The sequence below is a fragment of the Hypanus sabinus genome, chromosome 7 (genome assembly GCF_030144855.1).
Source record: "Hypanus sabinus isolate sHypSab1 chromosome 7, sHypSab1.hap1, whole genome shotgun sequence".
In the NCBI taxonomy this organism is placed as follows: domain Eukaryota; kingdom Metazoa; phylum Chordata; class Chondrichthyes; order Myliobatiformes; family Dasyatidae; genus Hypanus; species Hypanus sabinus.
In genome coordinates, this window is record NC_082712.1 from 137,613,192 (window position 1) to 137,637,927 (window position 24,736).

General features: G+C 40.6%; 1 protein-coding gene across 3 annotated transcripts in view; it reads left to right on the forward strand.

Annotated features, from left to right (window-relative positions):
* Window positions 1-713: 713 nt before the first annotated feature.
* The window catches only part of pik3c2a (phosphatidylinositol-4-phosphate 3-kinase, catalytic subunit type 2 alpha), a 153,682-nt gene continuing 129,659 nt past the window's right edge, over window positions 714-24,736 (forward strand). For 2 of the 3 annotated variants that reach the window (XM_059975730.1, XM_059975732.1), the window contains exon 1: window positions 714-892. The gene's annotated coding sequence lies outside the window, so the exon portion shown is untranslated. Of the gene's footprint in view, window positions 893-18,511; window positions 18,531-24,736 lie in introns of those variants that run through there. The other variant, XM_059975731.1, reaches the window with a different exon arrangement.

Genomic DNA, 24,736 nt, shown 5'->3' on the forward strand with positions numbered 1-24,736 from the left:
CAGCAGCACAAAAATAGGCCATTCAGTATATTCAGTCTTTAATTTGCTTTATCTAAACTGGTTTATTCTTGTACTCTTATTGTATACCCAGTAATATATCCTTCAACTTTTATTCAACAGCTCTTTTAAATTCTGATTTGCTTTGATATTTTTTAATAGCTTACGGCGAATCACCCACACCAAATTGACTTCTGAAAGTTGGAATTCTTTTTGGGTATTTCACATTAGAGCTCTGCTGAACTGGTTACACATTTTAATGTTATTCAGAGAAATTTAAAATGTACAGTTGCTATCAACTGAAGTGCTCCTACTGAATCTGCTGCTGTACACCAACTTCTGTGCTGAGGCAAAAATCTGTGGCAATGATGCAGATTCTTAGGCAGCTGGTGGTGTAGTGGCATCCACACCGGACTTTGAGACGGTTGGTCCTCGGTTCGAATCTACCCAGTTCCATGCTGTTTTGGGCATTGAGCTACCAACTCAGCCTTCTGGGGGGTAAAGAAAACAGGCAAAAATGCTCAAGAAAGAGCAAGGTGCCCGATACACCCTGAGGCCCAGAGAGAAACAACAACAATGCAGATTTCTTAGAGCAAACTATGTGAACTGATTAGAAAGGCATGGTTAAACATGGTTTTGTTATGACATGAGTTTTGATGCGTTCTGGGAAGTTATGTAATTGAGTTTCTATATGATTTTTACCTCTCCGCAGTGTTGCAAAGGATAGATCTTGCCTCATTGCTGCACAGTGTCCCATTGTGTTGGACTTTGCCACGCTGCCTGTACTTTGCAGAAAAGTTCCTTTGAACACCTATGATCACATCCATCAGGCAGTAGTCAGCACAGTACACACTACAGACCCTGTGGGAGAAGAACACATTCGATCCTCGATCCTGTAAGTTGGTTTGCCAAGCAGACTGTTAAAACTATTTAGAAGAATGTCTCATCAACTAGCACCAATACAATGTGTGGTTGCTAGTGAGAGACCCCCTCCTCCATTAGATCTTTCCTGTTCGGTTGGAGTTTTGTACTCAATGCATGCTGTATTTAAGATGGCTGTGATGAGTCAAGTACACCTGTTTGAGCAATGCATTTGCGAGAAAAGTCTAGAAAAAGAATGCATTAAGGAGAACTGTGATCAATAGGCTGTTTCCAAGGGCTTACACTGAAATTAACATCAACTCCGTGAAAGGTACACTTTGGTCTGTCCAAAACTTGTTCTCCAGAGAAGCTGAATCAGGTTTATTATCACTAAGGTATGATGTGAAATTTGTTGTTTTGCTGCAGTAGTAATCAAAGTTACAAAAATTGTGTGGAGAAGGAATAACATGCAGCATACAGAAATCTGATAAGAGAGGGGAAGAAAGCTGTTCCTAAAAGCATAATGTGGGTCTTCAGGCTCCTGTTCCTTTTCTCTAATATTAATGCTAAGAGGACATGTCCCAGATGGTGAGAGTCTTTCTGCCTGACACATTACAGCCCTGGTGTCCTTGTAGAACTCGCATTTGATTGTCTTTGCTGCTAATTTCTATTTCACTCACAATCACTGACTCTTTGCTCACTTGGCCCCTCTTCCCCTATCTCAGTACAATAGTACTGAGCAGTTGATTGTTACTTGCTGTATGAGTGGCAGACTGTGATGGGACACTCTGCTGCCACCGAGGGCTTGCACCTATGTAATAACCTAGCAAACACATCAAAGGTTTATTGCTTAAAGAAACCTGTGAGTGGCATTGGGACTTTGTACATCCAACATATTGACATAGCACTATGAGTATATAGACTGGATGATGCTGACTGACTGTAAAGAATTTAAATGAGGACTGAGAGCTCCAAGGGTCTCTGAAGTGGCCTTGACAAGTATCATTAGGGAGAATCCCAAGCCAATTTATGTGTCTGGTGGGAGGAAAAATATAGCTAGGGAAATGTTATGTCCATCCAAGGACAACAGAGGTAATTTAAGTGTGGACCCAAAAGAAAGTGTGTGCACTCATAAAATAGTACTTTATATTGGTATTCACTGAGGAGGAGGATGTAATGCTGAGATTAGGGAGGTGCAAGGCAATATTCCAGGACATGATGACCATCCCCACCCAACTATACTCCACCCCAGGGCTTCATAGAATCTATTCTAGGATACTGAAGGAGGTAGGGCGGTGACTACTGGGGTTTTAACAGATCTTTTGTATTCTCCTTAGCTACAGATTAAGTCATAGAAGACTGAAAATAGCTCATACTTCCTTCTGGAAGGGCAATAAAGATAATTCAGGAAATTGTTACTGTTAAGTCTTGCGTCAGTGGGTAGAGAAATTCATTGGAGAGGTTTCAAATGGATGGGATTTATTAGCATTTCAAAAAGCTTTGATTTGGGGTTTTAAGCAAATTTGAATGCATGTAGTGATAGATTGTGTTTTACATGAACTTTAGGAAACCATTTAACAAATACCTTGTGGTTTTCTGATCCAGAATATCATTTCATGGGATCTGTTAAGTTAGATTTTTAAAAAAACTGGCCTAATCATGGGAAGATAGAGGGTCATGATGAGCGGTGTTTTCCTGAGAAGAGGTCTGTGACAATGATGCTCTGCAAGGATCAGGAATGAAATCTCTGGATTGTAATACATTAATTTTGGATAAAAATGCAATGGGTCTGATTAGTAAGATTGTGGATGACGTGAAAATTCGAGTGGTGGATTGTGGGAAAGATTGTCAGAGGATCCAGCAGGAAAAAGATGAGTGAAATTTGGACAGAGAGATGGCAGATGGAATTTAATCCAGGCAAGTGTGAGTGGATGGATTTTGAGAGGTCAAGTGAAGAGAACTTGTAGGAGCATTGCTCCCAGTGCAGCATTCTTTGTCAGTGAGACCCATTGCATGTAGGTTACGGGGACCACTTTATCAAGCACCTTTGCTCTGTCCCCTGAAAAGGTGGGATTTGCCCGTAGCCAGCCATTTCTATTTGATTTTCCATTCCCATTCTGACATGCCAGGTCCAAGGCCTTCTCTGCAGTCACACTGAGGCCATACTTGGGTTGGTGGAGCAACACCTCATATTCAGTCCGGGTAGGCACCAACCTGCTGGCATGAACATTTATTTATCTAGCCACCGGTAAGTCCCTCCCCATTTCATATTCTGAAACCCCTCTCATCCCTTCTCTTCACCTGCCCTTCACCCCTCTCTGGTGCCTCTCCTCCTTCCCTTTCTCCTATGGTCCACTGGCTTCTCCTATCATATTCTTTCTTCTTTAGCCCTTTACATCTTCCACCTATTACATCCCAGCTTCTTCACCACTCCCTCCCCTTCCCCATCCATCCATCTTCCCACTCGCCTCGTCTCAACTGTAACCTGTCAGTCTGCACTCCTTCCCCTGATCCCACTACCTTCGTTTTCTGGCTTCATCTCACTTCCTTTCCAGTCCTGATGAAGGGGCTTGGTCTGAAAAGATGCCTGTTTATTCACCCTCCATAGATGCTGCCTAACTTGCTAAGTTCCTCCAATATATTGTGTGTTTTCCTGAAGATTTCCAGCATCTGCAGGATTTGTGTTGATGAGGGATATGGACAATGTGCGTGCAAGTAGAATAAAATGGTGGGATCGTGCATGTTGCAGGCATGGTTGGTCAAAGTCTCGTGCCTGTACTGTAATCCAGGTCCCCCAGCTTTGTCTGCACTGTTTTGGTTTTCTTGAATGCTTTTTTTAAAAGTTTATTTTTTGAAATAAAAACAAGTTATGGTTAACTGCGTGAGGTCACAATCACTGGTCTTTGTATGCAAACGGTTCTAGTATTTGAGTATTGGCAGATGCATTGAATCCCAGAACATGACCTGTTCCGTATCTAGAATCTTTCAATTTATGGATTCTAATTATGAATTATTTAATAAAATTATGGGCTCTTTGACAAATGAATCAACATGAGTTTTATTCTATATTTGCTGTTGACTGCAGCATCAGCTAATTCAGCATTGTAAAGCTTCTGGCAATATGCAATAAATTCAATGCATCTGGATGCCACTCTTTGAAAATCAAGCCTCAATCTAAAAGTATGCTAAAGTTAGTTCTGCCTAATTGGGGCACATCCAAAGCAGTACATGGTCGCCCAATTAAGTGACTGCCCCAATTAGCCAACGTTTCTTGGAGTAACTTAAAAAGGTATAAAAGAAGACAGACCACCATTTAATTAAGCAACAAATTAATGTACTTAAGTGAAATTGTCATCCGTTGGTCCAAATGGATAACATAAAACAAATGCGCACAAATGATGCTATTTAAAAACTGTTCACTCTAAGTGCAGTGCAGTGATAACAGCCACATGAGTGCGCGTGACTGTTCGGCAATAGTCTCCTGTCCCAGTTAAGTGACAGTGTTCCAAATAAGTGGATGGAATCCCAGCTATTTTCTTGATTGTAAGCTCAAGAGCTACTGCTGGAAATCCAGAGCAACACACACAATGCTGGGGTGGGGGGGAGGAAATCAGGAGTTCTGGCAGCATCTATGGAAGTGATTAAACAATTAACATTTCAGACTGAGACCCTTCATCAGGACTGGAAAGGAATGGGGGAAGATGCCAGAATAAGAAGGGGGGAGGGGAAGGATTGTGCCCTGATTGGGGAATGGATGAAGCGGAGGGGGGGGGGGAGGAGAGAAGAGGCAAAAAGAAAGCAAAAATTACCAGTGGTAGCAATAGGTTTTCATGCCATCAGCTTGGAGGTTACCTGGACAGAAAATGAGGTGTTTCTCCTCCACCCCTCACCATAACAGAAGAGGCCAAGGACCGATATGTCAGAATGGGAATGGGGATAGGAATTAAAATGGTTCACCACTGGGAAATGAGTGCAGGCATTGTATAAAGCGTCCCCCCAGTTTGCATTGGGTCTCACCAAAGTCAAGGATGCTACATCAGGAGCACTAGATACTATAGACGATCCCAGCAGATTTGCAGGTTAAGTGTTAACTCACCTGGAAAGACTGGGGCTCCGAATGGAGGTGAGGGAGGAGGTGGATGGGCAGGTGTAACGTTTCTCCAACTTGAAGAGATATGCTAGGAGGAACAAATGGACAATGGAGTCATGGAGTGAGTGATCCCAGAGGAGGGGGTGGGGAGGTAAGGAAGTGTTTGGTGGTAGTATCCCATTGAAGATGGCAGAAGTTGCTGAGAATGAGGTGTTGGATGTGGTGGCTCATGGGTGGTAGTTTTTGATTATTGTTCTTTAAGAGTTTTCCCAATTAAGCTGCTGCCCTGATTAACTGATGGCCCAATTACCCAGAATCCGCTGTTTGAATTTTGGATGTCTGTAAAGCTATCCATTGGATACTTTATTGTGTAATCTTTAAGCATGTATGGAAAGGCTTGCTCTTGCCCTTGCCATCTCATTCATTGATTTATTTCTCATACACTTTCCTCTTCCTCCAGGATAGTGGTATCTGATTTGTTCATTCTGTGAATACTGGCTAATAGTTCTGCATTCCTGATCATCAGGTGCAATTTCTGTTTCCTCTTTAATACTTGCTGAAGTTATTCAACTTCACTCAGTAATGAACAGTGGTTCCTTTATCTGCTCCAGGTGCACACTGTTCCTAACGCCTTATCACTCTTTCTTGTATCCTGCTCTAACTTAATACTAAACGTTAAATGTCAATTTATTTTATCTACATGTCTTCACCAAAAGAAAACTTAATAGGTTATTCATTGTTAAACAGATATCTTTATACTTGATCATTATTGACAAGCCATTTATATTAAGCAGTGTTTTTACCGATTCTGCCTCCTTTATTCCCTATTCAATTGTTTGTAACTGTTTTCTTTATCCTTCTTGAATACTGTTCAATGGTATGTGTATGCTCCTATGGTATTGTGTAGTAATGAAGTAACATGCAGAATATGAAGTGGGAACTGTGTGGAAATTGTACAGCTTATTTAGGTTTCTTCTCAGAATCAGGTTTAATATCACCTGCATATATTGTGAAATTTGTTAACTTTGCAGCAACAGTACATGATACAGGGAAAAAATGAATTACACTAAATATAATCTCAGATAGTTAAATTGAAATAAGTAGTACAAAAACATAAATTTAAAAAGAAAGTTGTGATGTACTGCTCATGGTTTCGATATCCATTCAGAAATCAGAAGGCAGAGGGAAAGAAACTGTTCCTAAATTGCTGAGTGTGTGTCTTCAGGACCTTCCTTCCTAATGGTAACAGTGAGAAGAGGGCATGTGATAGGAGTCCTTAATGATGTACACCACTTTTTGGAGACACTGCTTGAAGATGTTTTGGATACTTCTATCTATCTGTCAGTCTATCCATCCATCTGACTAGTGATGGTGCTGACTAATTTTACAGCACTCAGTATTCTTAGAGTCATGGCGCATTTCATTATGGGAACATTCACAATTTAGTTAATTGATAACAAGGCATTGAGAAGTTTATCCTCCTGATTTTTTTTAATTACTGGTACTTTAAACACACAACTCTTGTGATTAAATTTGGTTACTTACAGAGAAGACAATGCAGTTTAAAGTCTTTTATCAGCTTTGTTCATGGTTTTCTCTCCTCAGGATTAGTATTGATTTAAGGTGATTTGAAGCTCTTGATTGTCACTTATAGATGATTGCTATCTCTGCTGCAGTAATTGTATAAAATCTTTAAATGCTTTTTGCATGTCATGTAGTAGCGTTCCCCTTTTGTTGATGATGGTTGTAAACATTTAAAATGGAGACAAATCATCTGGCCATCAATAGTGGCCAGAATTGCATTGACGTCAAATTACATTGGTTGAGCATGATCTGTCTTGTTTTTCTCCTGTTTATTTCCATCTGTCAGTGCAGTAGCAATGTTGGGCTTGCTTTGTAAAGTAATCATGATGAAGAATTCAAGAGATTAGCAAGGAATTGTCACAGAATTTTAGTTAGAATAGAATCCATATTTTGAGATTTCTTCCTTGCCATTTATTATCTGGTAAATACCCAGTTATTGTGCTAAAAATATTGAATCAAATGACTGAAGTAAAAAAGAAACAAAACTTTTACATCAGTTGGAGTAGATTGTGCTTTGTCAAGAATAGAATGTACATGGAAGGAGTAGCAATGAGAAGTCACACTTGGTAAATTTTTGGAAAAACTTAAAATAGATTATTACTGCACTATGATCGATTATGTTCGATTTCCAATTGCCCTCAGTAATGTCTTTTTAAAACTGTACGTGTATTGTGGTAATTGTTCTCTATTTATACCAATTACCTTCTGACTCAATAGAAAGCAAACATCCAAACCACCATATTCTTGTTTCTCAGGTGTTTCTTTAGAATACTTGTTCTTGATTTAATTTGTGGTGATTCCAGCTTGTTAATCAAGGCAGTCAGCTGCAGAGGTACATTCAGATGTGCATTTTCTTTAGCTATTGCTGAACATTGCTACTGTCGCCTCAACCCCCCCCCCCCCCCATGTTGGTTGAAAATAATTGCAGAGCGAGATGACATTGATGTCTTGAGTTATGGTCAGCATTTATTATGCATTTGATACTCAGAAGGTTAGACTTTTGTCACGTAATACCCTTTGTTTAATTAGGACTTGAATTTAATAGTAAATAATGGAGTGGCGCTTGTGCACCAGCAGAGCTGTGTGACTTGGAGGTGATTGGTGTACCCATAGAAGATAGTAATTTGGTCTGGCAGTCTGAAGTTTTCATATGATCAGGGAAACTGAAATCTGTGTACAAACAGCACCTCATAATTAGGATCCCATTAGGCTACTTCCTCTTTTTTTTAAAAAAGATGAACAATTCCATACACACCAATGTACACAATCACCATAGGCTTATCCACACTAAATCAGAATCAGTCAGTTGTTAACTTTTATATTTAGTTACATCCAGAGAGGCAGCTTAAAGATTTGGTGATATTTTAAGAGTTTGTACACAGTAACATTATTGAATGGCTTGTTTTTGAGTTCCTTGTTTTTGAGGTATTGTCTTTTCCTCATATTTTGTTCCGCTCTGAGTCATCTGGTGAAGTGTGTTATCAGTTAAGTCAATAGTTTTCCTCAAAGACAAACAGTGAATACTGCATCGATTACCTGTTAACATCTTAGCAGGCAATCGTATGGCGTGTCTCTTCAGCTACTGACAATGAACCCTGTATACTCATTAGATTTGTATTTTCTTATTCTGTTAGCCTTTATATGCTGCAAGCACGCTTAATTGTGTGCTTATTTTTAATGTTCGTCCTCTCCAACTTCCCTTTTTAGAAGTTCTGAATTGTAGATGTTAGCTCTGCTTCCTTTCCAGAGACTTCGCTGGGTTCATGGTTTTCATTTATTTGGAAATGCAGCACAGTGACAGGACCTTCTGTCCAACAAGCTTGCACTGCCCAAGTACAGCTATGTGACCAATTATCCTTCTAGCCCATCCATCTTTGAAATGCGGGAGGAAATCCACATCATCACGGGGTAGAATGTACAAACTCCTTGTAGACAGCGGCGGACATTGACCTTGGCCCGCTGCTGCCATAAAACATTACGCCACCATGCCACCTTCCAAAATTGACTGAGGACTGATTTTTACTCTGTCACCTCATTAGCAGTACTGTGCCTAGTATCCCATTGATCCGATTATGAATTGACTTGCTGGGTGTTGGCAATGTTTGTCACATTTTTCCTTCAGATTGGGCACGCTCTGTCTTCAGTTCTCTGAGCAACATGTACATGATTTGAATGACCATTGTCACATCCTTTCCTGCCTTGTTGCTCCTTTGTTTTCATGATAATTTATCACTGTCTTCATGCTCTGGTTGCAGTATCTGGTAACATCTCCAACAATGTCTTTATTGCTGGAGTTATTTTTACTGGAATCACTTTTCTCCCATGACATGGTTTCCTTTAGATTCTCTGGTCTTTTCTTTCAACTGGTTCTGTTCATCTTCTTGCCTGGTGGCTGTTGTATTCTGTGTGTCTCCATCTATAAATCCGTGTGGGAAATGCATGTCCCTGTTTTGCTCCCATACAAGAATAGTATGTCTCTTGCTATCTTTGTTTTTTTAATCTTGTTCCCAGCCTGGAATTGCAGTAGGTGTTTTAATTAGCAATCCATTATAACCATACTGAAGTTGTATCATTGTTGGAACTTATTACCTCATCTGCAACAACTATCTTCAAATTTTGCTGTATTTCCCTGTCTTTCACCTTGAATATAGTTCTGTTCTTCTGAAAACCATTACCTAACTTGGGTTGTTTCAATGTGGATTCAACACGTGATCCCACCTCAATTTGAGGAAAGTCACTCTCAGAATTTCAGCCAAGACCTCATCTTTTGTAGCAGGTTCTGTAGTCTCTTTCTGTTTGTCTCCATCAGCTAGTCGGTCACACAAATTGAATCACCTTGGTCACTGCATTTCCTGTTTGAGACATTTTGAGTTCCTTCTCCAAATGTTTTTTTTAAATTGATATTTATTCCTATTTATGCCTGTCTGCTGTAATGTTATGGTATCTGTGCTGTTGCATGTCTTTTGCATGCAGCTACTTAATATAAAACTCGTTTCCTGTGCTGCTCTGATTGCTGACTCATGGTTGAAATTCTGATCTACCCAGGTGCTTTGTCTTCACCCTGTTCATTGGCTTGATTTGGTCTTCTCTTCAGTCCACCTTGGCCTTGTGCCAGATCAAAGGCTAAACAAGTGATTCTAGAGGGAAAGCTTATCATGAAAAGCTATGAGTTTATCACTCTAATCTGAGGTGAAAAGCCTGTTGCCTCTATGTTCTAGTGGATACCTTGCCTACTTCTCTGTCTAGGCTGCTAGTTATTGGCAGTTCATCCCTCCAATTCACCTTGTGCACCTTATTTTTACTAGTGTTCACACAATTCTCCAGTGAATGTATTACAGGGCACAAATTTCCATAGGGCTGAATTGTCCATTGAGTGTCTCATCCCATTACTGAGCACTCGGAAGCAGGATTCACCACTCATGAGCTGACCCTTTTATCTTCATCATATTTATGAACTCTGTAGTGTTTTTACATGTTAACTTTGGTCTCTATCATTAACCAGTGGTATTTGGAGCAAATGGGTAAGTCTAGGGGGCAGATTTTGCCTCTGATCCAATTTGGACAATAAGTCTCTGTCAGCTTCTGGGGACAAGGTGTCCAATTTTATCACAATTAAAACATTAGGTTACTATAATTGGTTTTCCTAACATTGCTTAGAGGATCTGCCTTGTGCAATCATGAGATTGGTGATTGTTATGCCCTTCTCGTTCCTGTGATAAGTTGCTTTCCCACTTATTTAAAATCCTTTAATACATGATCAAGAATCAAGAAGGCCTGTTGGAAATGCATGAAGGTTGCTGGAGCTTTATTCCATAATCTCACTTTTTAAGGTGAGTGAACCTTTGTCACACTTCTCAATGCCATTTCCATTGAAATCTCAATTCTTTTTTCTTCTCAAAAGAACTTTGCTGGTTATTCAATCACTTAAGCTGTACAATAATTTGTCTTTGAACATTTAATGCATTTGTGATATCCTGTTATGTATCTCATACTAATAATGTAATCCCCAAGTATTTGGTTCTGAGTACTTACTCTGTAACCCCATCTATATTAGTTTGAAATATGCTTTATGCTTCTCCAATAACTTCATGTAATTTGGTGACCATTGCATAGTGCCAATAGATTTGCTAGTGTCTCACTATCATCAAATTCATATCTATAAAGACCTCTTTCTACACAGGTACCCACATTAATATCGTCACTTATAGCCTTTAATATGGGCAAATTTTCCAGGAAAGTACCAAATTTCCTTTGTATGTGGTTGCATTTGCCATGTGTTTCTCTATAAGCCTCTTGTAACATTTCAACTAACTTCTCTGCTATCCTAGCTTAACCTTTGTTTGCCTGTGCTGATTTTATTTTACGTTAAAGGAATGTTTTGTGCCACACATTTGCATACTTTCTTAATTTTTCTTTCCTGTGGATGGGGATTGACATATATCCAATTATCATTGTAATGTATCATGATTTTTCTGAATTGGCCTTTCAAAATGTATCAATTCAGTTAAATATCAGGCTTCAAATAGACACCACTTTTTTTAAAAAATGCTGGTCAGCTTTCATCTGAATTTGTATGTCTTACAGTCTTGTTATAGGACTTTGTCTAATCAAATGGTAGGTGCCATTTTCCTTAGCAGTTAAAAAGCATTCAATATGTTTTCTTCTTTCTGAATTGTGCAGTGTCAGGAAAGTTGAAGGGTGAACTGAACAAAACCCTTATGATCTGGAATTGACCTTTGCCACATTTTAAAGTCTACAGGAATTTTTTTTTTCCCCCTCATTCAGGTTGCTGAATTACTGTACCTTGATAACTAACCAATTTGGATAAAGTGTTTTTCAGTTAAGCTTCTTTTCCCTGTGTAAGGCATTAAATGATTTGGATGTGTTTGATTTTAATGTGAGAAAGGCTGAAGTATTCCGAACTATAATGCTGGGTTTGCATTAAACATTGTGGAAGCTATAATTATGTGCATTATTTCTGAACCATATAATTTGATCAATGACAGCATATAGATTTGGAATTTGAATGCAAGTCAGTCATTGAGTGAAACAACAGGGAGAGGCCCTATTCTGACCACAGCATCCTTCCTCGAAAAGAGTAGACATTCCAGGCTGAGACCTTTCATCAGGAGTCCTGATGAAAGGTTTCAGCCTGAAACATCAATTATTTACTCTTTTCCACAGATGTTGCCCAGCCTGCTGAGTTCCTTCAAAATTTTGTGTGTACCGGTTTGGTTTGGATTTCAAGCTTCTGCAGATTTTCTCGTGTTCATGAGTGTCCTCCCTGCTAGTCCTAGTTGCCTGAGTACCTATCCAAATGCCTCTCAGATAATGCAGCTGCACTCACTTTGACCACTTCTTCTGGCAGCTCAGTCCAAGGACACCCTGCCCTTTGTGTAAAGAAGCTACCTCCAAAGGTGGTTTTAAATCTCTTCTTCCCCCCACCCCCATATCTGTGCCATCTAATTCCGGATTCTCTAGCCCTGGGGACAAGACCATGAATGTCCACCTCACGATTTTATAAACTTCTATGAGGTCACCTCAATTCCCTGTGCTCCAAGGAATAAAGATTCAGCTTGGCCAACTTTTCCCTATAACTTGGGCCTCCAGTTTAGGCACCATCCTTGTAAATTTCTTTTGCATCCCTGCCAATTTGACAATCTTTCCTATAACAGAGTGACCAAAGCTGTATTCAATACTCCAAGTGTAGTCTTACCAGCAACTTGTATAACTGAAACTTAATGTCTTTACACCTAAACTCAGTACCCTGACTGATGAAGGCCAGTGTGTTAAACACCTTCTCCACCACCCTGTCCGCTTGTTGACAACTGTATACTTGAACCCTCCAGGTCCCTCTATTCCACAACACTTGTCGATACCCATCCATTCACTGTATAGGACCTATGATATCAAAAATGCATCGCTTCACACTTATCCAAGTTGAAATCCGTTTGCCATTCCTCTGCCAATCTCCCTGATTAAGATTTCTTAGTAACTCATTGCAACCTGCTTCACTATCAATAAGATGGCCAAGAATTAGGTTTATTATTATTATTCAAAGTTAAGATTTATTATCAGAGTACATGCATGTCACTACATACAACCCTGATATTTTTCTTCTGTGGGCATTCTTAGAAAATCTGTAGACCAGTAACTATAAACAGGATCTCTAAACATCAGAAACTGTAATCTGCAAATGAAGCAAATGCAGATATAAATAAATAGCAATAAATAACAAACAAAGAATCCTTAAATGAGTGTAGTTATCCTCTTTTGTTCAAGAGCCTGATGGCTGACAGGTAGTAATTGAACCTGATGGAGCGAATTCTGTGCCTTCTAACTGATGGCAGCAGTGAGGAAGGAGCATGGCCTGGGTAGTGAGGATCTTTGATGGATGCTGCTTTTCTATGGCAACGTTTCATGGAGATACTGGCATATGTTATGAAATTTGTTTTGCAGCAGGGAGTAAAAGGCATAGAAATCACTGCAAGTTACAAAATGTAGTGGTTTTTTTTTTAAAAAAAAAAGAAACAATGTGCTCATGTACCATTCAGTAGTCTAATGGCAGAGCTGTTCATAAATGGTTGTGTGTCCTCAAATGAATTGACCTTTGACCATCACCTTCGGCCTCTAACATTGAGCTAATTCTAAATCCATCTTGCAAGCTCCCCTGCATCCCATGTGACCTAATCTTCCAGATCAACCTGCCAAGAAGAACCATGTCAAAGACATTGAAGTCCCTATAAACAGCATCCACTGCCCTACCTTCAAATATCCCCTTAGTTGCCTCTTCAGAAAAAACTTCTCTTAATCTTGCTTTCCTATTCCTATTTGGATCTGCATTTAAATTAGAAGCATTTGGGAATTAATTGATTCTAAGCTCCTAAAACACATTTCAGTAATTTAATCTGAAGAAATAAGAATGTACACAGTCTCATTTGGGGAAAAGTTATAGTTGATGAGAAAGGGCTTTAAAAATGCTGAAGTTTTTACTGCATGTGCTATTGAATTTAACTCTGGGCTCCCATCATACAAACCCACTGTTCCAACAGTTTCTGTTTTGTTTCTTTCAGAAAACTTCACATTGTTGAATTTATTTATTTGAAGCTTGTTATCCTGCAAACTATAAAGAACCACTGTTGAAGGATAAAGCGAGTATCAAAGCTTGACGTGCTCAAGGAGGTGGACTGATGCTACCATGGTGATTCTGTAGTTTGCAGATGTCTCCTGTTGGTATTCTTGTTGCCTGGATGCACCCAAGTATCAAAACCTGCTTTAGATTGTAGAATTATATTTGCAGCCTACTGTTATAAAGTTCCCACAGTGAATGCTTTCTTAGACTTCGGTATATGAGAATAAATGTCTTTTCAGCCTTTTGGCAGCAACATTATAGTTTCCTTTTACCCCTGCATGTTATCAAGCGACTCAGTGCCAGAACAGCCCCAGTCCCTGGTGCTGAATTAAAAGCCTTATGGGATGGTACATGTCAATACCTGCAGAATTATGATCTGTGCCTTGTTAGCTCAGAACTTATAGTGCTCACATTGAATCAGACGTCCTATCAGATTTGAAGTAGCTGAGTTGTAAGTTCAAAACAGGCAAACAACTGAAATGAAGCTGAAAATAGTCAAGTAACAGCCATGACCAAGATTGCATCCAGCAGGTATTATTTGGTTTATAGGCTTTTTAAATCTAAATTGAAAGCTTTTTGCCCTTTTTTACCACTTTTGGCTTTGAAGATAATCGTGTAAAGTAGGAAAAGCAAGTAAGACCAAGCTAGTCATTTATGATGTGTCAGATTCTGCAGATCAGGTATAATATCACACCACTATGCTTCTCTATAGCCTCTCTGATCTGCAATTCTACCTCAGCAAAAGAATTTCAAACGGTAACTTCTGAGTCCACCAGAAATTCTCTACCTTTGTTCTTTCTCACTGGAGCTAGACTTGACGTGGCATTCTCCTGTTTCTTTAGATTTAAAGATCAAAGATTTGATTTAGCTTTAAAGATTAGTTTTATTTGTCACATGCTCATCGAGACACAGTGAAAGTATGTTACAAACAAGAGAAAATCTGCAGATGCTGCAAATCTGAGCAAAACACAAAAAATGCTGGAGGAACTCGGTAGGCCAGGCAGCATCTATGGGGGAGAAAAGTACAGTTGATGTTCTGGGCCGAAACTGTTCGGCAGGTCTGGAGGAAAAAAAGCAGAGGAATAGATTTAAAAGGTGAGGGAGGGGGAGAGAGAAACACCAGGCAATAGGTGAAACTTGGAGGGGGAAGGATGAAGCAAAGAGCTAGGAAGTTGATTGGTGAAACAGACAGAGGCCATGGAAGAAAGAAAAGTGGGGGGGGGGGAGCACCAGAGGGAGGTGATGGGCAGGCAAGGAGATAACGTGAGAAGGGGGAAAGGGGATGCGATATGGTGAAGGGGGTGGGGTGGCATTACTGGAAGTTTGAGAAATTGATGTTCATGCCATCAGGTTGGAGGCTACCCAAACGGAATATAAGGTGTTGTTCCTCCAGCCCAAGTGTGGCCTCATTGCGACGTGAATCAACTTACTCAAATTACACTCTACATGTCCCTAAAAAGGAAATTTAGGTAAAGCAGAGTGGAGACAAAATTCTAATTCATTGTGTAGAATATGTGTCTTTAACATGTGCTTGGCTTAGTATCCTGGAGGCCATGGATGGACATATCAGAATGGGAACTGGGATTAAAATGGGTGTCCACTGGGAGATCCTACTTGTTCTGGTGGACAACGTGCAGAAACTCAGTGAAGCGGTCTCCCAATCTACGCTGGGTCTCACCAATATACAGGAGGCCACACCAGGAACATCAAACACAGTATGTGACCCCAACAGACTCACAAGTGAAGTGTTGGCCTGAATGGTAGTGAGGGAGGAGATGTAGGGGGAGGTGTAACACTTGTTCTATATGCAAGGATAAGTGCCAGGAAGGAGATCAGTAAGGAGAGACGAATGGACAAGGAAGTCGTGTAGGGAGTGATCCCTGTGGAAAGCAGAAAGTGGGGGGAGGGAAAGATGTGTCTGGTGGTGGGATCCTGTTGGAGGTGGTGGAAGTTTTGGAGAATTGTGTACTGGATGTGGAGGCTGGTGAGGTGGTAAGTGTGGACAAGAGGAACCCTGTCCCTGGTAAGGTGGTGGCAGGATGGGGTAAGAGCAGATATGCGTGAAATGAAAGAGATGCGGTTGAGCGCAGCGTTGATGGTGGAGGAGTACATTGTTTGCATTGTTTTTTTTTATGATGTATTAGAGCCAGCCCATAAGTGTTGCCATGCTTCAGACACAAACACAGCATGCCCACAACTCAATCACCCTAAACGTATGTCTCTTGGAATGTGGGAGGAAACCAGAGCACCCCGAGGAAACCCACACAGATTTCCCGATCCCAAATGAGTTTTTAATCCCATGTCTTTATCGTTATTGTAAAACAATCTACCTAAAATGTTAACTTTGCATCCCCCTGAGGTTACTACCTGAATCGCCATGCATTCCCAGTTTTTTTTTGGGTTTTGTGTAAATAGTTTATTTGTGTAGATAATTTGGATATGTACATGGATGGCTATTGTCTGGGTGCAGGTTGATCAGTGTAGGCGATTTAAATGTTTCGGCATGTACTAGATGGACCGAAAGGTGTGCTTCTGCGCTGCACTTTTCTATTAGGACCAGTCTCCCAATTTATGACGGGTCTCACCAACGTATAGGAGACTGCTTTGGGACCATTGGACACAATATACAACCTCAGCAGGTTCACAGGTGAAGTGTGGCCTCACCGTGATTGATTATTTGGGGACTGAATGGACGTGATGTAGCACTTTGTCCTTTTGCAGGGATAAGAGTCAGGAGGGAGATTAGTGGGAGGGATGAATAACAAGGGAATCGCAGAGGGAACAAATGCCTGTGGAAAGCAGGGGTGGGGGTTGTGGGAGGTAAGGATGTTTGATTGTAGGATCCCTTTGAGATGATGCAAGTCGTAGAGAATGATGTGTTTGATAAAGAGGCTCATGGGGTGGTAGTTAAGGACAAGAGGAACTCAATCGCAGTTAAGGCATTGGAAAGATGGGGTCAGCACAGATGTTCAGGAAACACAGAAAATGCAGGTGAGGGTGGCATCAATGGTGAAGGAAGGGAAATCTTATTCTTTGAAGGAGGGGGACATCTCTGATGACCTGGAAAGGAAAGCCTGGGAAAAGATATGGTGGAGAAGGTACTGAGAAAAGGGAATAGTCTTTTGCAGGAGATGGCGTGGGAAGTGGTATAGTCAGATGGGAATCAGTAGGTTTATAAACGCTGTTGGTAACCTAACCCAAGATAGTTGACTGCTCAGAATTTAGAACAAAATCTAAAATTGTCCACTATCTGATGCACATCCTTGCTCTATTTGGAAGTGAGGGGATAATTTCTGGTTAATTGCACAATTTTTTTTCTGCAACTCGAGTGAAAACTTAAATTGGATTGCACAGGCAAGAGAAAATCTGCAGATGCTGGAAATCTAAGTAACACAAAATGCTGGGGGAACTCAGATGAAGGGTTTCGGCTATACTACCTCCCTTAGATGCTGCCTGGTGTGCTGAGTTCTTCCAGCATTTTTTGTGTGTGTGTGCGTGTGTGTCTCAGATTGCACAGGTGTATAATTTGTTGCTGGTTGGAATGATTGTAATGGTGTTCTAAAAGCTGAGAGTATGCTTGTATAATGCACAAAAGTGAGCTTCATTTATCAACATCTTTTAATCGTTAGCTGCAGAGCAGCTGGTGTTGTTTTGTCTGGCTCAGAGTTACGAGATGATCATATATATTATGATTTTTGAGTTGCCCCTGAGAATGCTGATATAATTACAGTGTAAAATTGAATTATCTCAAACCTTGTGAAAGCTAATGTTCTTGTTTACAAATATTAGATTCAAACTTTTGATGTGTAAGTTGGGAGCTTGTATAATGAAGGTGAAAAGATAAAACAGCTGTTACTTGCCCTCGAGAGGATGCTATAGAGTAAGTATTGCTATTTTGAGTAGTTTTTGCAAAGCTTTATTCTGCTTTTTTACTCTCCCCCCCCCCCCCCCCCCACTGTTGATTACTGGTTTTAACACTGTCTTGGAAAAAAAAGTTATGATGGCATTTCATTTGTTACCTTTGTTCCCAGCATTTCCAGTCAGTTGAATGTGTGGAAGTGAGGTATAGTGAAACATTGTGGCAGAAGAAATAAGGAAGTAACAAAAGGATAGCCAAGGGTAGGGGAGTGGATAATGAATATTTAGACTTCCAGCAAATCCCTTGATAAGGTCCCACATGGTGGGTTAGTCTGGAAAGTTAAGTCCTATGAAATCCAGAATGCTAGTTAGCTGGGTTTTGATTTCAATGGTTCCATTTAATATCAGACAATCATTTAATATCAGAAAATGTATACAGTATACAACCGGAAATTCTTACTCTTCACAGTTAACCACAAAACAGAAGAAAACCGCAAAGAATAAATGACAAAAGAACATTACACACCTAAGCCTCCCTCCCCCCTCCCACATACAATCAGCAGCAAAGCATCAACTCTTTCCTCCAACACCCTGTCCCTCTTGTTCCAGCAAGAAGGATCTGGCCCCTCCACCCACAAAGAAAGCTATAGCAAAAAGCCACCCCCCCCCCCGCCCCCCGAGAGACCATGATCTAGGTCGGTCAAAACCTGTAGTCCTTAACCCAGCATTTCGACATGCCACAAGCTCTCTCTCTCACTAACAAGGAAGGGAGGGATGTCACCCATTCTACAATGAAAGGGGAGACCAAACAGCTCACCGTTTCGATGTTACAGTCTGCAGCAATGCTCATTTGACTTGAGACCCAATAGACTCTTCCCTGTCCCCATAGGGAGAGAGTGCAGAGGCATCTGCATCTACCGTCTCAATGTTTCGATTTCCATTGATGCATCAGGTGCTGATACCAGTGAGGAATTGGGTCCACGGACCAGCCGAGGCTACACACCGAAGGTATGTGTATTCCAAGCCAGTCATGCAGATATTGAAAGCAACCGGTCGGTGAGCTCTAGGAGCGGGAACCCACCGCCATGAAGAACCGCAGTTTAGGTGCAAGTGTAGATTACAGACTCCAACAGGATCTCTGCCACCTTGACAAGGAAAAAAAAAAGAAGACATTAAAGAAGAATTTAAGCTGCTTCACTGATGACCTTGAAGAAGTTGCCCTCTTAGAGGTTGAAAGCAGAGGGTGGTGGTTAAAGACTGTTTCCCAGAATGGAGACCAGTGACTCGTGTTGAAACCCTTGCTATTAACTATTTACATAAATTATTTGATCATCTTAACTTTGTGAGTAACGCAAATTTAGGGTGTGTTGTTAATAAAGGTTATTGTAGACTATAGGGGGATTTTTGATCAGTTGGGGAAGTGGGCCAAGGAGTGGCAAATAGGTCTCTATATAGATAAATGTCAGATGATGTATTTTGGAAAGTCAGACCAGTGTAGGTCTTGTACTATGACTGATGGTACACTAGAGAGAGTAATGGAACAGTGGGAATAGGGGTACAAGTGCACAGTGCATTGAAAGCATCACAGGTAAAGGGTGGTGAAAATGGAGTTTAGCACACTGACCTTCATCAGTCAGAACATTGCATATAGAAAGCTGAGATGTTATGTTGCAGTTGTACAAGTCGTTAGTGAGGCTGCACTTGGAATAATGAGTACAGTTTTGGTCACCTTTTCTGTAGGGAAGATGAGGTTAAAATGGAAAGAGTGTAGAAGACATTTGAGGGTGTTGCCAGGATAGAGGACCGGCACTATAGAGAGAGGATGGCAAGGCTATGTCCTTATTCCTTGGAGTGTAGGAGAATGAGGGGTAACCTTGCAGAAATGTTCAAAGTTGAGGGCATGTATAATGTGGACAGTAGTAGTCTTTTCCTCAGACTTGGGGAAGTCTAACTTGGGGGGGGGGGCATAGATTAAGGGTGAGGGTAGACAGTTGAAAGGGATCTGAGGGTGGTCAGTATATAGAGCTTCCTCCAGAGGAGGTGGTTGAGGCAGATGCAGTAGTATCTTTCAAGAAGCATTGGAATAGGTACATGGAGGGAGGGGCTGAAAGATGTGGGCTGAATGCAGGAAATTGGGACTAACTGCGCATGTACCATGTTCGGCTTGGACCCACTGGGTTGAAGAGACTGTAGCCTTACTGTATTGCTCTCCGATTCTAAAACACATTGGCTGATGCAATTGCCACAGCTCTACACACCGTCCTTGCACATCTGGAGAAGGATGCTTATATGAGAATGCTGTTCTTGGACTACAGTTCAGCATTCAACACCATAATTCCCTCCAGTCTCAACAAGAAGCTCAGAGACCTTGGCATTCACACTACCTTTTGTTGCTGGATCCTGGACATCCTGTCAAATCACTGGCTGGTGGTAAAGAGTGGGCTCCCTCACCTGTGCCCTTCTGACCCTCAACATAGGTGCCCTTCAGGGCTGTATACTAAGCCCCCTCCTTTACCCTCTGTATACACATGACTGTGTCACCACCCACAGCTCCAATCTGCTAATTAAATTTGCCGATTACACCACTGATAATGAGGCAGCGTACAGAGAAGTTGTCGTCACCCTAGTATAGTGGTGTCAAAAAAACAACTTCTTCCTCACTGTTGCAAAAACAAAGGAGCTGGTTCTAGACTACAGACAGAGCAACCCCTGTTGACATCAATGGATCTGGGGTTGAGAGGGTGAGCAGCTTTAACTTCCTCAGTATACACATCACCGAGGATCTCACGTGGTCTGTACATACCAGCTGTGTGGTGGAAAAAAGCACAACAGTGCCTTTTTCACCTCAGATGGTTGAAGTTTGGTATAGGCCCCCAGATCCTAAGAACTTTTTACAGGGCCACAATTTGAGAGCATCCTAACTGGCTACATCACTACCTGGGTTGGGAACCGTACCTCCCTTAATCACAGGACTCTGCAGAGAGTGGTGTGGACAGCCCAGCAAATCTGTAATTGTGAACTTCCCATGATTCAGGACATTTACAAGGACAGGTGTATAAAAAAGGTCCACAGAATCATTGGGGAGCTGAGTCAGCCCAACCACAAACTGTTCTAGCTACTACCATCTGGAAAATGGTACCGTAGCATAAAAGCCAGGACCAGCAGGCTCCAGGACAGCCACTTGCATCAGGCCATCAGACTGATTAATTCATGCTGACACAATTGTATTTCTGTTATATTGTCCTGTTGTGCATACTATTTATTATAAATTGCATACTTAGACGGAGATGTAATGTGAAGATTTTTACTGATGTATATGAACGATGCAAGTAATAGTCAATTCAATATTTGTATCCCCACTTGCCAGCAGGACAGGATATGGTATTGTTTAAATCAGCAGGTTAATTCACTAAAGTTCTGCTAGTTCTGTATGATGTTGGACATTACTAAGTGTTGGCTAATGGTAGGTCATTGAACAGAAATATTAACGTTCCCTAACATCTGTGGAATATTGAGTTTTTAAAAATTGGTCTTTCAGCCTCTTTTTCTGTTTCTGTTTTGATTAATGAAATGCATGTTTGGTCCTTGCTTTATCTGGACCACATTTTGAGCATGTGTTTCATGAAACCTGTATGCTTTAGAATTTACTCTAGGTTTGACTTGATTGAATTCTACATGAAATCAGTTTTGGAATATTTATTTAGTTGAACCTAAAGCTTTTAAACATTTGCCCATAAGATATAGGCACAGAATCGGACTATTCAGCCATTTTATGTCTGCTTTGCCATTCCATTGTGTAACATACCCCTGAGGACCTTAACTTTTGCTTCATCTGCTTTTTTTAATCTTGCCCATTCTCCCCCCTCCCCACCACATCTCTTAAAGTAAGCGATGGAAGGTACATCTTTGTACCTTATTTTAAATGAGGATTATATTTTCTTGACATTTGTACACCTCTGACACAAAATGAAGCACAAATACATAAGCAACTGTAATGCTTTTCAGTTTTTGCTGTGCTTTTGGATTAACAGGAACTGTTCTAAGCAGGGCACATCCTCAGGAACTGAGGGTTTGCAAACTTGAGATAAAAACAAAACAATTGCCTGTTTAATCCTTGACCATGTGAAATAAATACAGACCTCTGATGGTTTTCACAAACACATGTTCTGCAAGAACTTAAGTTTTCCTAGCTGTCAGCGAATAGTTCTCAGTGTTTTAAGTTTTTATTTGAATGGTTTTAAAGCTGAAGCACACTTGTTTGTGACATTTCAAAGTTTATTTTTAAACCATTGGGTATTGGCTTTGAACAAAGTATACATTATCAACCTAGCAATCAAAATTTTGAGCACTTCTAAAGAACAAAATAACTTGCATCCTCTGGGCAGAAATCTGAGAATGTGAATTAATTATGGAGGTAATTCATGGTGCATGTTTAAAAGCATTGTAGCACAGGAGAATAAGCACTGAGAGTTAATTACAGGATCAGATTTATTATCACTCAGATGATGTGAAATTTGTAGCAGCATCACAGCGCATAGACAAAATTACAAAAAATGTGTAAGATGGATGATTCAAAAATCTGATGGCGGAGGGGAAGAAGCCGTTGCTCAATTGTTGAATGTGGGTCTTCAGGTTCGTGTACCACTTCCCTGAAGTTAGTATCAAGAGGCATGTCCTGTGTGATTTGGGTGGCTGGTGATGGAGGCCACCATCTTGGGGCACTGCCTCATGAAGATGTTCTTGGTGGGAAGGGTTGTGCTTGTGATAAGAGCATTGGAACCTTCACACCAGGCCACGCAATCAGTCAGAATGCTTTCCATTTTACATCTATATCTTTGATGTACCAAATCTCCTCTAACTCTTAATGAATTTCAGCAATTTGTATGCCACCTTTGTGTTGCATCGACATTGGGCCCAGAGTAGGTCCTCCTGAGATGCTGATGCCCAGTGACCCCTCAGTAGGGGCTATTCTGTGCTGTCCCAACTACTCCTTCCTGAAGTCCACAATCAATTCCATAGGCTTTGTGTCAAGCCATGGATGACTCCTTGGAATTAAAAATATGACTTCTGTCTGTTCTACTCCATTATATTGCATCGTGAAATGCCATTGATGGGGTTCACATCAATTTGCAATGGTAATGCAATTGATGGTGCATGTGCAATCTTAATGAAGGTGGAAATATTGCAACAGAGTTAAACCCAACAAATCTACAACAATAGATGACTTTGCTGAAATATTAATTAGCAAATTATACTTTCTAATTGCCATTTAGTAAAATTTAAAATGCTGGATTTATTTTAGGATGTATAGAGTGCTTGCTTAGTACAACTTCCCAATTTATCTAGTCCAGAATTGCACTTCATCTGTCTGTTATCTGCATGTGCAGATTCTCATTTTCCAGATGTAATTATTTTTATTCAGCTGTTCTTTTTTTAAAGGGTGGAGATGGAACAGTTCAGTGTACATGCTTATGTTTGTCTTTCTATCCATTTATTCCGAGAGTTCCTGCATTACATCCATAATTACATACCAATGAATGCGGTCAGTAAAGAGCTTTTAGTCTGTAAACTGAGCTGAGGTTTAATCCATCTTGTGTGACAAATATCAAATGTACGAGGCAATGACATTTTCACTTAAAGTAAATTGGGGAATAGCTTCGAGCATCTTTTTGAGGCGGGATGTCCCAGTAGCCACCCATTTTAATTCTACCTCTCATTCCCAATTCAACATGCTGGGTCCATGATCTCCTCTACAGACACAATGAGGGCAATCTCGGATTGGAGGATCAGCACCTCATAATTCATTTAAGTAGCCTTCAACCTGAGGGCATGAACATCGATTTCTCAAACTTCTGGTAATTTCTCCCGCTTACCCCTCCCCTTCTGTTCCCTTGCCTGGCTCCCCTTTCATCCCTTCTCCTCCCACCTGACCATCACTTCAGTTTAGTGCCCTCCCCTCTTCACTGTCCTCTCCTATCAGATGCCTCCTTCAGCCCTTCACCTCTCCCACCAATCTCCTCCCAGCTTCTCACCTCCCCACCCACCCACCCACCTATGTTTCCCCTAACGTGGTTTCACCTCTCTCCTGGCAGCTTGTACTCCTTCACCCACCACATTGTTCTGCCTTCCCTCTTCCTTTCCCAACCTGATGAAGGGTCACACACTGAGGTATTGACTATTCTTTCATCTCTATAGATGCTGCCTGACCCAAGTTCCTCACTTGTGGTTTTTTTTTTGACTTGCAGTGGGTTACTTTGTTCTTAATGAAACCTCTTTTACTTGGAAGGAAAATAATGTATCATTAAGGATTTATTTAATTTCTTTGAAACTAATGTAGCTGTTTTTTTTCTCTCTGTTCAGGATGGCAACTTTGTGTTTAAATGTTGCAATTGGAGGAAATACTGTTTTCTTGATTGATATTACGCAGGAAGCACGCTAACATTTTAAGTTAATTTGTTGCTTGGGCACCTGCCCATTTATTTTTCACAAATTTCAATGTTCTTTAATCCCTTTCTAAAGTATTTCTTTTTTTGTAACCACAGCTTCTGTAGTACTAAAAAATCCCTGACGCTGTTTAAACTTGTTTAAAAACACACACATCAACTGTTAGATTCTCTTTGGAAATTATTTTGCAAGGAGAATGGAAGCAATGCCACTGTTGGGAATAAAAAGCATTTGGTTGCTCGAGTCTATTAAATGCAAATCTAGTTTATGCAGAGCAAATATAAAAATAAGCCAGAGCTTGTTAAATACCTTTTAGGGAGAAGACTTATTGGGCAGGTTCTAGTAACCATCATTAACTGAAAATTTGGTTTTTGCCTGGACTCACATAATATCCAGGCCAAAATGTGGAAAAGACATTAGCTTTCTGATCTGGTTTCAATTTGGGGAAAAAAAAATATTTTTAAAAACTGTAATCCTTTTACCAAGCAGCCAAGGCAAATGCTTGTTTTTCGCATCTTTTTTGGGTGGGGGGGAGTGTTGCAGATCTAATGTTTGTAAGCAGTTTGATAGCTCCATTATGGTGGAGCATTTGTGTGTAATTTTGACTACACTTGTCAAGTCACTTTTATTGTCATGTCGACCATAACTGCTAGTACAGTACATAGTAAAAGTGAGACAACGTTTTTCAGGACCATGGTGTGAACTTGTGTGAACGACTGGAACCAGCCAGCTGGATGAGCATTGGCAGTGGCTTTGATAAGTCGACGATT